This window comes from Dermacentor andersoni, chromosome 2, assembly GCF_023375885.2.
Source record: "Dermacentor andersoni chromosome 2, qqDerAnde1_hic_scaffold, whole genome shotgun sequence".
Taxonomy (NCBI): Eukaryota; Metazoa; Arthropoda; class Arachnida; order Ixodida; family Ixodidae; genus Dermacentor; species Dermacentor andersoni.
The window spans coordinates 100,799,223-100,813,923 of NC_092815.1; positions in this window are offsets into that span (position 1 = coordinate 100,799,223).

Sequence of the window (14,701 nt, forward strand, 5' to 3'; positions counted from 1 at the left end):
AAGGAAGGCGCCGTGCTCGGTGGTCGCTTACGAGAAAGAGAAGCCTCTGGAAGATGGGAAGGGCTGTTTCTTCATCGGTGCTGATCACATAGATGGGGGACCGAGAGAAGCAACAACAACAGAACAGCGCGGGCTTGCAAGAACGGACGCTGCACCTTACTGCTATGACCACTCGCGGCGTCTCTCTAGCTCCTCGGCGCCCCCGTTCCGACTCGGCTTTATCTGGTCATGTCCGCCGCGTTGTCTTATGCGTGTTCTCGCTCGGCAGAGCGAGGGTATTGGGGGCCTGTTTCCCGAGACGGCTCTGCATTTCCTGCGTGTCGCTTCTTTTCGTGAACTGGGTTTCGAGAAATTCGGAGACCGTACTCGGCTACCAATACTCTTCGTTCCATATTTGGTACTTGAATCTGTGCGGCGACTCATGTATTAAACTGCGAGAAGTCAGTTTTTCTTATATATATTTTTTCGCCAGCAGGGATGCATATCTTGCGTATGACTCACAACGAGGGAGCTTCTAGCGCTGCTTAGGGGCATGTAACCTGGGCAGACTTTATAGACCTTGATCGCAATTGCTTCGGGAGGTCGCATGTGTGTGGCCTCGCCCCTCGCCCATTCTTAGGAATAATGTGACATTAGCGCGGCCAGGCTATCACGTGTAGTCTTCATTAACGTGAGCTTCGGTCTCTCTCCACATGTCAGCATCGGAGGCACTTGAACGAAAAAAAAAGGTTCGCGATAAGTCATCCGAATCTGCTGCTCCTGCGCAACAACCTCTCCAAAGCTGTTGCGTGTGCTACCTTGAGCCAAGGACGACATTTACACAATACTGTCGGCAGGAGTGAAAGGACGAAGCCGAACGACCTAAACGGCGAAAGTGCCTCCTCTTTTCGCACAGCGTTCTGCGAATGACGCCCCGACAGCGTTATCTCGTTTCCATATAATGCGCACTGCACATTAGGATATTGCGCAACTTCGCAGCGCTTATCAGAATTGCCTGTCGGACTGTTCGCGAAAGAGTCTTAAGCCGCGGGCTAAACGAGCCACGAATACCATGTGCTCGAAGCATGCGTGCATTAGTAAGCTGGAGGTCCATTACACGTGTTCGGAAGCAGCCGCTGCCGAAGGGACAGGCCTTTCACGTTGTTTGAAGAGTCACAAACGAATGTGTCAAACGTGCGCATAACATTGCGAGCCTTTCCTGGAGATCGTCGAGCGCTGCGAGATTTACTCGCTTTTGTATAAAACAAAGCAGCAACTCATGAGCAGTATAGGCCATGGGCCTGCAGCCTTAAAATGACACGACATTGTTACCTTTGCAAGTACAGAACATATGTGCGCGGTATTTTCAGGAGTATAGACCGCGGACTATTCAAGTTTGAAGTCGGGAATTTCGTGGAGTGGTGGTATTTATGAGTGCGGACTATACATGATTTTATTTCTTAAGATCGGAGGCACGCTTGAGAATAACGAGACCAGACTGTGCCTGGAGTCTGACCTGCAGTCTGGCCGCGGGAAATTTTATCCCGTGCTAAACCGCATAGCAAAATCAACCACGCAGTGATCGTCGCTGCACACGAGGAATATTCCCAGCTTACTCTTGTAGGTCGTGACATTGTTAGGGTGTACGAACTACGCAGAACAACATGCCAATATCGGCCGCGGCGGCCGCATTTCGATGGGGGCGAAATGCGAAAACACCCGTGTACTTAGATTTAGGTGCACGTTAAAGAACCCCAGGTGGTCGAAATTTCCGGAGTCCTCCCCTACGGCGTGCCTCATAATCAGAAAGTGGTTTTGGCACGTTAAACCCCATAATTAAAATAAAACATGCCAATATGCAAGGGAATGCTGCACCTTTACGGCATTGTTCAAGCTTAGTGTAGTCGAACGTGCGCAAGAAGTAAAGATTCTGGAGGCGACGAGGACATAGAGGAGCCTTTTCGCCAAATTCGACATAATTGTCTCGTGTTCTTCTGGCAGCCCCGACGAGAGTGATTAAAACGACTTTTAGTATTAACTCCTACACGCAGCCTAATTAAGGACCCAGGCTTCTTTCTGATTGACAATAAAGTGTTTGCTTACCTACTGTTTGGTGGTTGCAGGCAAGCTAAAGCGCCTAATTTCTGTCGAAGTTAGCGCCTGCGGACAATGCAGCGGGTGCCACCTATCTAAGGAAGACTTTATTTTTAAGGCCAAATCAGCCCCTGCGGACTGAGGGCGCACTACAGTTAGGAATATGCGGTATATGTATGTATACCACACATATATAAGAAAATGGTTTGACACACAGTGTGTGTATATATATATATATATATATATATATATATATATATATATATATATATATATATATATATATATATATATATATGCACGCCCCACAGGAGTTAGTTTGCGACCTGTCGTGCCATGCGGGGCGGGGTGCGCAAGCTCTGCCACCAACTGCTGCGGAGCTTGTTTGAGGGCGCTGCCTTTTGTCGCGGGTGGACGGTTAGTCACCTGATATTTTTCTTTCTTTTTTTTTTGCAGGCTTTCCTAATCAGCCGGGAAAAAATAAACAGGCAAAAAGAATGTGGCTTAAAACATGCCATCGTTAAGTTTCTTTCAATTTCCTACAAGTTCTTCATTGACAGTACGACATTCAGAGCAGTAAGAGAAAAATAACTATTCGCAATTAATAACTGAATTGAGTGGCACCAAAAAAAAAAATACTGGTGGCTACTCTACTCGACTATCGACAATATATGCACTTAGTAGAATGGCCTGTCTTTCTTTTAAAGAAACATGGCGCATGATAGCCGGTACAACCTGCATAACCCTTGTATGGTGACCAAGTATGTGCGCCTCTGTTCTGCAGAACAACAAAACGACCATAACAAAAAACTCCTCTACGTAAGTACTCAACATAAAATGGTGGCTCGCAGGCGCATCTAAAGCAGACCAATCTTCTAATAAAATGGAGGATTTTATTTAACCTATTCTTTTATTTAGCTTACTTTCTTTGATTTGCCACTCAGTATGGGCCACTGGGTATTGTTGCGAAGGTCAGTACGTCCCAAGTTCCGTGGGGTCAATCTCACCGCTGCCTACCACATTTGCGAAGTCAGGGGTCCGTGCGGCCAACGAAGTTTCCATCGATGGTGCCGTGCCAGGTGCCGGTAGAAAGGGTTCCGAGCAACGTTTAAGAGAATGAAGAGAAATGAATATATTCAAAAAAGTTACATGGTTGAGATTAACAAAACGGTTCCAACTATCGGAGCACACTATGGTAGCGTCTTAGAATGTCCGAGTCACACTGTTTCCGAGCGTCCTCCTCCTCAGCCGTCTGGATCCGCTTTTTATGCCTGCGTCGTCATTGTTCATGGCTTCCACCAATCCGGTGTCAGGAGACAGATGGCGTCAACAATGCCAGCGTCGGCAAGCTGATGCTTTCGGTGAGCTGGTTGCCCGGTGCGCCGATGGTATCGGTGAGGTGGTTGCCCTTTTCGGTGAGCCCGGTCGGAAACGCACGCACATCACTGGGCACAAACAGGGAAAATAGGGGGCACGCACGCTGACTCCGATCCCCGGTGTGGTCATGCCAGTTTGTGCGGCTGACAGGTGACAAGAAGCGTAGCCTTGCACTGACTCTCACTCCGGCGTGGACAGGCCAATTTGGGCTGCTGACAGGTGTGAAGAATCGTAGCGTGAAGCGGGACAACTGCATGTCGCAGAGATGGCATTCCCCCCCTCTGAGCAGCCGCCGGGCACAGCAATATGCAGCCATTCTTGTTCAATCCTTCAGAATGGCCATGCCCCCCTATTATTCGTGCGTAAAACCTGAATATATAATTTCATTTGAAAGAATGTAAGTTTGGGCATGTTGCTATTCCCTTTTATACCTTTTAGCGCACAAAAAACACAGGGTCAGTTGTGTGGCAGACGTGGACAAAGCGCTCTGGCCACGCTTGTCACACTGTTCCCGTGTCTTCTGTGCGCCAAAAGGTTACAATATCCGGCGGGCTCACAGGCAGTTCTAAACCACACCGATCTGTCATAAGAATCGTGAACTATCTTTCACGGATTCTCGGATTTACATTAATTTGATTTATTAGCCATTCCGCATGTGCCACTGGGTGGGTGTCCGTTCTTGGCCAATCCTCCAGAGTGGGTATGGCCCACTGTGACCCAAGAGGTACAGAATGCCTAAATGTTGCTCTATACATGTAGTACTTTTCTGCGAGTGTACACACCTGTCATCACACCATTCTTCCCTCGACAGGCATCATGCATCGCCTTCGTCCTTGGGATGTCACTGCGTACACGTCTCACCATGGGCATTCGCTTGATTTGGAGTTTGCATTTCGTCATATCCTGTGAGCGATGTAGTGCATGAACACAAAAATTGCATTACGAGAGAGAGAGAGAGAGAGAGAGGAACTGCAGGTAGGTTAACTAAACTTTTTACACTTTCCTACACGTGGGGAGGAAGCTGGGAAATGACGATAAAGTTGTGATTTTTGTGGTGAATAAATATGCACACTTCATGACATTACACGTTGCATAGAACGAAAGTAAACATAATTCTACGCGTTGCAATTATTGTAAAACATTTAACCAACCACTTTACTAAAGCTTCAGTTTACATAGATTCCAACATGTGCGTTGGATCTGAAGATTTCGTTGTTTATTACGCCGTTTTCTCGGCGAGCCTCTTGCTTGCTAATCAGGGTGTTTATTTAAGAAATATTGAAGTAGGCGATATTAATGTTGCGAACACCTTCCGTTGTTTTGAAGGAACGTTGTTTTGCTATATAAAATTTGCCACGATATTTTTTCATTGTCATATCAAATTCACTAGCAAACGTCGTGAGGGAAATTGGTTAGCAGTAGCTTGCAGAGTTGAAGCGGGATGATGGATGCAGCAATACAATAATAAGCTGAGGAAGGGAGGGTACACGTTGCCGGGGTCGGAGCTCTCATCGACTCAAAGGGCAAAGCTGAACTATCATTCATAGGCGGTATCTGCCGTTGGAACCGCGAAGCAAGATGTGTAACCTCTGCTGCGCCAAACAAAGTGTAGGTAGAAGAGTTCATCACCTGAAGCTTTTCTCCGTCATGCTTGAAAGAAATAAAGGTAAATTGACAAGGTATTTCCCCAGAGGCGCTCAGTATATTGGCCAAAGTTCCCGTCATTTGGAAGTGCTTTATATTGTGAATAGAACTGGCTAAATATAAACTGAAACTGGGTTGTCCTTCTAACGTCTGCCCCCTGTTCTCCGTCCGTTTTCCCGTTCGCTATCTTTCGTTATCTGCACGTTATACAAAACATCAGATTGAAGAGCTCAAGAGTTTTTCTGTGAATTCCAGGGCGGTGTTTGTGCAACTGTATTTAGTGCCATTTGTGCTTCTTGACTGTAGATTATTTGTCACCGTGAAAACAATGCCATGTGCCATGACGCTTCTTTTTGCATCTGTGAGGGCAGCGTGCGCGCGCACATTGTGTGCTTGACCAGAACTTCTTATCCCGTGGTTCCTGAATATTTGGAGACCCCTTAACTTTTCTTAAAGGGATGCATAAGAACTAGCCTTAATAAAGGGAAAATGAGACATCCACCCAAACGTGGCAATTGCTACGAAGGAAACCCACACTGGTTCCTGCAAAGAAAAGCCTCGCAGTTGAAGAAAAATTCGTCCTGGTCCGGGACTCGAACTCGGGGCCACCGCCTTTCCGGAGCAGCCACTCTACCATCTGAGCTAACCAGGCGGCTAGCAGATGGCAGGGCGAAGTCGAATTTATCAACAACTCGAAGTAAAGGCAAGAGTTTGACGTAATAGGTCTGCGTAAACCCGCACGGCGGAGGGAAGTAATTAATAAAGGGCAAATGAGCTATCTTACCAGCTAACTGAGCTAACCAGGCTATACGTGTGGGTGGATGTCTCATTTTTCCTTTATTACTTACTTCACTCCACCTTAAGGTTTTCCACAGAACTATTACACAAGAACTAGCCTATACAGAAACGCGCCGTTATCGGGTTTGGCTCTCTCTCAGCCCGAAAGGCATTCGTCCTCTATAATTTCCGCCTCAAGAGTGACGCAAGTCGCGCACTCTTTCATTACGTTAGTTCTGCACCAGTCAACTGCGTGACTTGGACACACGTAGAAGCATTACAGAAGATTTATTAACATGCAGCCTTGGAACAATAATATTAACGCTTGCACATGCATATCAATAATGACCGTTACGCTGCGCACTGCATCCGCCTGCGGTCCAGTTAGTGCAACTGGAAGGTCAAATGCTGGGAGAGTTGATACACGATCAACCAAGGCGAAAACCAAAGATAAAAGAATGCATGCACAAGAAACAAGGTGGACACCGGACCAACTGCTGGTGCTCTAGCACCCGTTTCCTTTCCGAACATCTAGTCATTCCTTATTGTAATGGCGGAAATTGCCAATTGTAAATCAGTTGGCGTAGAAGAAAACTTAAAATATCGCTTGTGTGACTATTTATTACACGAATATTGGAGGCTTGCCCTTCGGATATCGTTAAGGAAATTAGATGACAGGCCTTTTACAGAAAATAAGATCCTTGGACCATGGCTTTGTTCGTCGGCGACATGGAAGTCCACGAAAGTACTTGGCCGCTATTTTGTAGCGATATGTTCCTCTCGATTCTATGCTAATCTTATCATCAACCGCTCCCGGCCGGCTGATCCCGCTGATAACGCGGGGAAAGTGTTGCTCGCACCACTGACAAAGGGCAAAAAGGTACCCCTGCACAATCGCGGCCCTGGTATACGTTTCTAGAGATGCGCCAGCCTATAGATATTGCCGCTTGGGACGAATTGTATGAACCCTTCATTGCGGGCGCGCGCAATGAAGGATATTCTTTTTTTCGTGTGCGTGCGTGCGTGCGTGTCGTGCTGTGAACTTCTCTTCGCTTTCTCATATTTTGGTTACCTTCTTTCCCTTGCCCAGTGCAGGGTAGTCAACCGGGCTCGGTCTGACTAAACTCCCTGCATTTCCGTTATCACATCTCTATCTCGCTTTAGCTTGTGTACCAGTCCTTCTCGCTCGTTTTCTAGTCCAGCCTTCGTCCTGTGTACTCTTTGTATCTTGCGTATACCTCATTTCCGCTTCTTCTTTTGCATAGAAACTGGAAGTTCCCCTTCGAGGACATTGCGAGGGTGAATGACCAGGACAGACGTGTTACATCATGCAGTGGAAGTTCTCCCGTAGGAAGGAGTGCCATAAAAGTTTACTGCAAGAATGGTGCGCGCTCTAGGGCGTATCAGCACGCTGTTGACCAGCTTTCCCGTCTTCACTGTGTATATCACTCACTCCTAGACAGGGTAAGTGGTGAAGAAGGGCGAGATAGCGTGCCCATGTTTTCAGCGGCTTGCCGCAGCGTTTCAAAGCAAGAAGCAAAATCAGGGCATGCTGTTGTTATCTGAACACTTCGCGGCCGGCCGCGAACATCTCGAAAGTCAACCACCACGAATCGCGAAAGATAAGCGCTGACGCTTTATGGCGGTTATCCATTGCTCGATGCGTAGCCATTAGATAGGAGCCATGTCGGAGATTTCGTACGAGGTTGGAGATTACACGCTCGCTCAAAGTGGTTCTTTTTTTCTTCTTTTTCTTCTGTGACTGGTTCTTATCCACGGATCGGTGTTGACCGAAAGCACACCGTTGTAAAATGAGACCTATTAAAAGAAAAAGATAGCGCAGCGAGATATGCTACAGTTGATTTTGGCAGTCAACAGCGAACACAAAGTAATCTTTTATTTATGAATATGCAATGGAAATAATGTTACGGGGCTTCACTTCGCGTTTTCCTGAAAATTTAGTGGTTTTCCTGCATTTTCCCATTGCGTAATTTTGCAGAAAAATATAAATCTCACCGAAATTTCGACACGTACTCTGCCACCACGGATATGACCTTTACATAAATAAATACTTAAATGTGATCTTTACTTATTCATAAATCCTTTATTTATAGAGTAAGCAGCCCTAAGTCCAGGGCCTCTTACTTGGCTTTCTTTTTCTTTTTTTTTTCACCTAGCTTTTCTCTCTGTTTCATTCGCTCCTTTCGCATTCTCAATCCTTGCAGACGGCCGAACTTCAGGTAAGTATGCCCGAACTAGCGTCATCAGTGGGAAAGAGAGAACAAGAAACATCGGGGCAGGGCGTGCTAGCCAGGTTGCTCCCAGTTTGCTACCTTATACTGGTAGAAAGATATAGGTTGCATGAAGTCCAGCCAGAGAGACTGGGAGCAGTGGACCTTGTAGAGAAAACATATTTGTTTTTTAATGAATAATTAAAATAATAAGATGTCCTTAGCCACCGAGGAGCGGACATTACCCGAGGATGGTGCAAGATAACCTTTGATGAAGGGCACCTATTTTGTACGCGCTGTGATTACCCACGCTGTGATATAATAGCTTACACTATAGATGGGCTCGACGCGAGGGGGTTGGGTCAGAAGACGAGCTGGCCCAATACGCAGTTGGAAACACACACACACACACACAGACACACACACACACACACACACACACACACACACACACACACACACACCAAAAACGCACAAACGCACTCATTCCAAAACGAAATAGATCTAAACAAGAGAAACACAAACCGAACCAAAAAAAGGCGGACCCACCCACCCGCCGCGGTGGCTTAGCGGCAATGGTGTTGCGCTGCAAAGCGCGAGGTCACGGGATCGAATCCCGGCCACGGCGGCCGCATTTCGATGGGGACGAAAGCGCTGTGTCCCGTGCATTAGGGGCACCTTAAACAGCCCCAGTTGGTCAAAACTAATCCGGAGTTGCCCACTGCGGCGTGCCCGATAATCACATCATGGTTCTGGCAGGTTTCGTATACATATACCGGGTGGGCACATTAACTTGGACCGAGATTATAAAAAGCAAGAGTTCTAGACTGCATGGCAGTCGTGTGTACTTACAGCTAGTATTTCTATCATCACGAAGTATTAATTAGTTAATTGCTTTTAATTAGTGGGTTATATAATTATTGCTTAAATCGCAAGCTTATCAATTACAAAGTTGTAGGGCACCTCAAATAACCTCCGAATCAAGCATTTGTTCCGTGCTCAACTTTGCCTCGTTGGATTTCTCGAGAAAAAATACGAAAGCGCGCGAAAAATCCAGAATACGAAACAGACACGCGCTCGCGCGCCTACTCAAGCGCCTCCAACCAACCTATGAAAGATATACGGTTGCATTCGTTTATCACCGCATCGTACGAGGTTTCGTCATGGCTTCGTCATGTAGGATGGCTCGAGAGGTTTCGCGACCTAACTAGCGTGCTTCGATAAGCGTCAGCATCTGCGGTCGCAAGATTATTGTGCTCGGTCATGAAGCACTCGGGATAGCTTCGCGTATCACGAAACAAAGCTACAGAAGAAATTCAACTAAGGTTAAAAAAATAACAGTGCGGGAAAGACCACAAGAAAAGGAAAAAAGGCCGCTCTCGAATGAAAAAAGCTACTCATTAGCCTTTTCAATAAAAGATAAACCAAAAGCACGTAAGACATCTCAGCCACCCACAAAGAAACATCCAAAGGTGCCACTGGTTTAGCCATTTACCCTTTCTTTCTCTTGAACTTCGGAAAAGAGGAAAAAAAAGTAGTTTCTTTACCTATTTCTATCTTTGTCGCAAGCTTGTTTTTATGTAAGGATAGGGTGACATCATGAAGGGGCGTTAAGGAGTCACGTTTTACACCAGTTTTGAGCGGTGATTTTCCACTGCCACTAATAGCACGTGCTCAAACAGGTCACCGTCTGAAGCAGTACACTACTTGCTTCTTTCCAACACTTGTGCTGTTACAGCTTTGACCAACGACGTTGGAATCTCGCGGCAGATTCTGCTCATTTTTGCCTTTAGGGTGTCCGGTGTGGTACTTTCGCTGCTGTACACGCGATCATTCACGTAGCCCCACAAGAAGAAGTCCAGTGGTGTCATGTACGGCGACCTTGCAGGCGAGGGTACAGGTCCATGCCGGCCAATCTACTGTCCAGGAAAAAGCATGTCGAGCCACGCTCGAGACTGACTACAACTATGCGCAGGAGCACCATCGTGTTGAAACCAGATGTTCCGAAACTGCACAAGTGGAACGTTGCAACAAACGTCGTTCACGGGGCCCTCGAGGATGTCGTTGTTGTAGCGTTGCGTCGTTAGTGTGTTGTCAAAAAATATGGGTCTGAGGATGTTGCCATCAAGAATATTGAACCACAAATTAAACGACCACTGGTAAAGGTGTCGCGTTTGTGCGAGCCAGTGGGGATTTCTGTCACTCTAGCAGTGCCCATTGTGAAGATTAACTTGTGCCTTTCTGGAGAAATTAGCCTCATCCGTCCGGTTCTTCGTCACATTTCGTGAAAATCCAATTGGCAAAGTCAAGTCCGTTTTCAAAATCTCGGTCTTCAAGTTTTTGCTGAATATGTACATGGTACGGGTGCATATGGCTTTTTATTAAATGGTCAACACTGATGACCTTGAGGTTCCGGCCTCCGCACTGGCGTCGCGCACACTACCATGAGGGTTAGCAGCAAAGAATGCCGAAACATCCGTTTCCGCTTCTTGAACCACCGTCGCAGTGCTGCTAGTGCTGCGTCGCTTTCTTTCGAAGCTACCCGTCTCGTAAAGGACTCCGTACGTTCTAAGTATTGTTGACGGACTAGGGCGTCCCCCACAATGCCACATCCGGAATAGCTTGGCTGCCTTCCTCTTGTCGCCGTGCGCCGCCCCCAGAACCAGGATCATTTTAGCCTTCTGACCGTTCGTGAAGGGCATGACTGCCTTCTGGAAGAGCAGCTCACTGGCGTGGTACCGTTGAGATCTCCCGTTATTATCTACGCACTGACACGTCAAGCAAAAATGATTCACCTAATTGACAACAGCATCTGCTGTCCGTACAGATCCCCCAAAACGCATTAGAGGGACATAGCCTGCGCAAGGTTTGTTTCTATTGCTAAAGAGAACAAAAGGAACCTAGGTTCCCGGCGCGCCTATCTTCAGAATGAGGTGAGTGCGCAAAATTACAGCCCCAAGTGTGCCGTCACTGTTTCCTGGCTTCGAAACCCCGATCCCCCGCTACGGCTTATCAATGCGTCAGCGGCGTGCACATGTTCTCATGAGGTCGCGACCATCACATAGCGTGAACCCTTGTGTCGAGCTTCTGTCGCTAGTAAAGCCGTGTATCCGTGGCTATCCGCTTGGGAGTGCTTGAGTAGACGCGCGAGCCCGTATCTGTTTCGTATTTTTGATGCTTCGAGCGCTTTTGTTTTTTTCTCTGGAAAACAAACGTGTCAAAACTTAGCACGACAGAAATGCTTGATTTGGAGGTTATTTCGGGTGCCCTACAACTTTGTAATTGATATATTTGCGATTAAACAAATAATTAAAATGACCACTAAATCAAAGAAATTAATTAATTAATACTTTGTGATGAAAAAGATGCTGGCTGTAAGTACACACGACTACGGCTACTACGCAGTCGGTACGAGTTCTCTAGAGCTCTTGGATCTTTTGTAAATCTCGGTGCAAGTTAACTGGTACACCCGGTATATATATATATATATATATATATATATACCGGGTGCAAATGGGTATATGGGTGCAAATGGGTATATATATATATATATATATATATATATATATTTAAATGCAAGTGATATGAAGTATGACTTCATATCACTGTAAAATAAAAACACTGCTATACGCATAACGCATTAATATCACTGGCATAAAGTAGTTAATTCCTATAGAGTTCATAAAATATACAGTTGAAATCATGTTAATGAAATAGGTGTATATAAGAAAATTTTGTAGGGGTGTCAAATCACATCACTGTTTAGCGGGGCATGACCATCTACCAAGTACTTTCTTAATAGAAAATGCACGTCTGTTCCAGTGACTTAACCTATCTCAAAAATTGACTCACTGTTGGTCATATTGGGGACGCTCTTTGAGGAAGTGCTCAGGTTTCGTTGATAATCCTAATATATTTGTATATGTGTGAAAGTGGGGGGGGGGGGGGGTGACATTGAAGAGAAGAAATTTGCACATTGTATGTTGCGCACGTGGATTTAAACGCACCAATCATTAATCGTTGTCATCTCTCTTTTTTTCTGCCTTTATTAAGCATTGCAGGTAGCGTAAAGCACATCAGCTTTTAATTGTCTGCATCGTGAGTACGAAAATTATGTACGAATAAGCGTGTTTTCTTTAAGGTTTGCTGGCTAGTTTAGCGTGTTGTCATTTAAGGTTACGCGCAATTTATGGGGAGGACAAAGTCTAAAATTATATATGATAGTGATAGTGTTATCGCGTGTTTTCCTGAACAATGGTTCTATGTGAACGAGGTCGGGAACCTTAGAGCTTATCGTCTAGTTTGCCTCTGCAGTAAAAGTAGCTATTGGTATATATTTTTTCTAATTGCACTTGGCCAGACAACACTTCGTGACAGGTTAAGAAATCAGCAAAAACTCCGCCCACTAAAACGCGCTGCATCTGCTGTCGCTGCCTCCGCGCTCCAAAACACAGTTCGCGAGAGGCGCCGATATTGAGATAATTGAGTTCGACTCCATCTTGACGTCATGGAAATGACCCAAAGTAATCAACTGGCACGTCCATAGGAATTCTCTTCGACTTGGACAGCGTTGTATTTGCCCCTGCGTGCTTAAATTGTGGCCTGCTACGTATAGTTTATGATGCAAGAGAACAGCGAGTCGCCGGCGTGATATCAGGGAAATGAGCGCACGTAATCAGTTGGCTAACCTATAGAAGTTATGTTCGAGTTGGACAGCGTTTCATTTGCCTCTGATTTCTTAGGTTGCCGGTGGATACAGAGCGATATAATTTAGGATGGAAGAGAACAGCGATTCAGGAACAAGTTAGCTGATATTTGAAGTACAGTACAATGTTTAATCGGGGCAGGTTACTAAGTAACTTCCACGCGCACACTAGTGTGCATGCGAATGCTGCGAAAAAAAAAAAGAGACACTGGGAATCTGAAATGTCGAACAAATAAGGGATCACTAATTGAATTGAACACCTTAGGTTTGGGCCGAATTGTCGTGTCCTCTAACACGAAAATGTCATTACTACATATGACATATGCATCATCTGAGTTTTTGTTATATTGTCTCAGGCAGTTACGTGGTGTGCTGTGTAATGGTGCCTTGCCCGTCCGCAAAACTGTACACTGTGTGCTTTCCTGCTCAACTTCAAGTACTTCTGTTTATTTAAGGAACTGCACGTGTGTGTACATGTTTGAACAAGATAGTGCGTGTTTTTGAGCTATTTTATGTGGCTTCATGGACTACTAAGGAGAAGTTTGCATTCGTTTTTGATGCTTGGCTGTATTCAGTGTTCTTAGTTGCATATTGTGATTTTGTTTTGTTTGCTATGAGGCGACAGGAGTAGTCGGTGCCACCTATAGGCGCCAATTTCTCTTTTATGACAACATCATGTTGTCATAAAAGAAGTCTATGTATATGTTAATAATAAAGGGAACCCATCAAGTTCCTTAGAACGACAGAAAGCTGAGCTAGTTGGTAAGGATTCATAATGCGAAAAAGGGGTAAGGCATGCAGACACGGACACTAGAGAAGAGAAGTGGACAACGCGAACGCCGACTATCAACTGAAGGAAGCACTGAGGCGAAAAAAGAAAGAAGACACATAACTCATCTGCGCATGCTCTGGAAACGGCAGCACCACCTGTCAATCGGGTACACGTGCCTGTCAACGTTAGTTGCCTCACGGTCTACGTTTGGTCTACGAGAGTTGTCTACCACGTAGACTGGCACGTGTACCCGATTGACACGTGGTGCTGCCGTTTCCAGAGCATGCGCAGATGAGTTATATGTCTTCCTTCTTTTTTCGCCTCAGTGCTTCCTTCAGTTGATAGTCGGCGTTCGCGTTGTCCACTTCTCTTCTCTAGTGTCCGTGTCTGCATGCCTTACCCCTCCTTTGCATTAGCAAATTCCTTATTTTGCGGAGAAAACATCTTCTTATATTAAATGTGTGCGTAGGTGTGCTTAAGAACAAAATTGCTTTGGGTTTACTGACAGTAAGAGCAGGATTGTTTATAAAGCACCAGCATTTGAATGACATTATAGAGTTCCTTTCGGAAAAGAAATGGCGATACTTTCACATGCCACAACTATGCTTATCGCACGTAACCTGATCAGGTAGCGTTTTTTTTTTCAATTCCTGCATTTGATAACAGCCATGGGCGTTTACAGATGTATCCTACAAATTTCTCAAGAGATCACAGACTCCACGAGTCTTCACACTCTAATATTGAGGTGCGCTGGGGACAGGGACACGGGCCCCAGGACATGGCCACAGGGACACGGGCACAGGGACATGGGCACAGGGACATGACTGACCAACTGGTTCGATCACCTGCCTCAGCTGAGACACCTGTATCTTTTCCGTCGGATCCCTGCGCTCTCCACCAAGCACTGAAATCTAGGCTCCGACGGGACGCACGCGAGTTGATTGCCCATGTGTCTGCTGTCTTCCCCATAATCTTACACGGTTACAGTAATGACCTCTTCGAAGGCTTCGAGCTGGAGTCGCCCTTACACCATCGGTCACCTCTGCTTGGGGATCGACAAAAGACGACCAAAAAACGGGCCCCAACTTATAGGCTCCAGTGACGTCAGATATGCTCGACACC